A 2,611-nucleotide genomic window follows, 5' to 3' on the forward strand; every position below is an offset into this window, starting at 1 on the left:
AAAGAAAGAAAGAAAGAAAGAAAGAAAGAAAGAAAGAAAGAAAGAAAGAAATACTTTTTATCGAATACCTTGTATGTGCCAGGCACCGTGCTAGGCTCTGGAGATACTGTGGTGTGCTGTCATAAATTGTTTACAAACATTGCTGCATTTTCCCTTTCCCATTATCCGTACCTCTTTGCAGTGTGACTTTGCAGTTTCTCCCAGCGTGTGTCTATTTTTCTACCTTTGGGTTTGTGTGTGTGTGTGTGTGTGTGTGTGTGTGTGTGTGTTTAGTGTTTATTTATTTTTGGGAGAGAGAGAGAGAGACAGAACATGAGCAGGGGAGGGTCAGAGAGAGAGGGAGACACAGAATCTGAAGCAGGCTCCAGGCTCTGAGCTGTCAGCACAGAGTGCAACGCAGGGCTCGAACTCACGAACCGCGAGATCATGACCTGAAGTTGGATGCTTAAACTAACTGAGCCACCCAGGTGCCCCTATTTCTCTACCTTTTGAATCTGGGCTGGCTTTATGACTTGTCTTGACCAATAGAAAGTGGTGGAAGGGCTGTTGTACCTTTACCAAATCATTTAAGAGGCCTTGTACCTTTCGGTTCCTACTCTTGAAACCCTACACCTGTCATGCAAACGCACCCTGCTTAGCCTGCTAAATAATGAGAGACACGTGGCCCATTGACTTTCATTGTTCCAGCCAATGGCCAGCTACCCCCCCAGACAGATTAATGAGGCCATTTTGGGCCTATCAGCCCCAGCTAACCCAATAGATGATGCCAGATGCATAAGCTGACCCATAGACACCTGAGAACGTATGCATGGATGTGTTTTTAAGCCACTGAGTCTTCAGTTGGTTTGTTTAAAAGCAAGAACTAACTGATACATGAGCAAAACAGATACCAGTTCTCAAGAAGCTTACGATCAAATGGGAGAGACAAACTTTAATCAGAAAATCCTACAAATATATGTTAAGGAAAAGGAAGTGATACTTAAGTCAGCCTCCCATGATAGGCCTTATGACCCTCATATGCTGGTATTCATACCATGTGTGGTCTTTTCCCACTCTGTACCAGGTTTGGTGTACTTAACCAATAACATATGGCAGAAGGGATGATATGTCCCTTCTGAGATTAGGTTCCAAAGACTGCAGCTTCTGTTTTAGGCTCCTTCTCTTTCTCTCTCTCTTTTTTTAAGTAGGCTTCACACCCAGCATGGAACCCAACACAGGGCTTGAGCCTACAACCCTGAGATCAAGACCTGAGCTGAGATCAAGAGCCAGATGTTTAACCAACTGAGCCACCGAGGCGCCCCTCCTTTTCTCTCTTTCTGGTCATTAATTCTGGAAGAAGCCAGCTTGCATATCCTAAAGATACTCAGGCAGCCCACGTAAATGTCAGGTGACAAGGAACCCATCTCTCCACCAATAGTCCAGAAGATACTGAGGTCTACCAACCACCAAGTGAGGGAGCTAGGAAGGGGTTCCAGATGACAGAAACCCAGGTTAACAGCTCACATGTAACCTCCTGAGAGACTCCTGACCCAGAACCATCAGGCTAAGCCGCTCCCAGTTTCCTGACCCAAAGAAACTGTGAAATAGCAAATTTGTGTTGTTTTAGGCTGGCAGATTTGGGGGCTAATTTGTTACATAGCAACAGATAAGTAACAAAAGGAGTTAATAGATAAAAGAGGGGAAGGAGGTGGAATGTTCCAGATAGAGGTGACTGAAGGGCCTACAGGAGGGACTAGAGCACATTCAAGAAACAGAAGGCAGACCAATGTGGCAAGGGTTCAGAGAGCAAGCATGGCCTTGTGGGTCTTACTAAGGAGTTTGCCTCTAGGAGCAACAAGAAATCAGATTTTGGGGGGACCAGCCTGGGGACTCCAAGGAAGCCTAGGTTCTTAGACTAGTGAGAAGAAGAGGGTGGCAACCCAGGTCTAAGGAATATTGTCCTGCTTTGCCCTCCATCACGACTTGTAACAACTGGAATCGGGAAAACCCCTTTGGAGGCCATCCTCAGTGGGGGCAGCTCCTTGTCTCCCTGTGATGCCAGCCCGGGACCCTGAAGGCCAGTTACGGTGGTGGCCGGGGATGATCGTAGGCAGCAGAGGTCAGGCGAGAGTGCGGAAAGCGTGTGGAACAAGAGAGGATGGTGGCAGGAAGGAGGAAGAGCCAGCGAAGGAAGAGGTGGCTGGAGAGAGAGAAGTGCAGTGTCTGGAGAGGCTGCGGAGGGAAAGGCGAAAGGAGGAAGAGGGAGTGGGAGCCACAGAGAGGCCTAGGAAGTCTGCTGTCACTAGACAGTTGGAGACCTAACCAGGGAGTAGGAGGCTATTAGAGACACTGGTGTTCAGAAAACCTGGAGAACTCACTCAGGGATCTGTGTGTAGCATTCAAGGACAGTAACAGTCACTTGGATGAAATAGAGAGATGGAAAGTAGGAGAGCAGTGGTACTGGGGCGGGGGGGGGGGCAGCTGGCGCCGCCTTGGAAAGTAGTCCCCGCTCAGGGGCTTGAACTCACAGGCATCACTTGGGGCTGCACGTGACCTGCAGAAGGGACCCTAACAGCCATCTTTTAGGGAAAAGGGATGAGTTTCCCAGTTTGAGCGCCTAAGATGTGTTTGC

This window comes from Panthera uncia, assembly GCF_023721935.1.
Source record: "Panthera uncia isolate 11264 chromosome C1 unlocalized genomic scaffold, Puncia_PCG_1.0 HiC_scaffold_4, whole genome shotgun sequence".
In the NCBI taxonomy this organism is placed as follows: domain Eukaryota; kingdom Metazoa; phylum Chordata; class Mammalia; order Carnivora; family Felidae; genus Panthera; species Panthera uncia.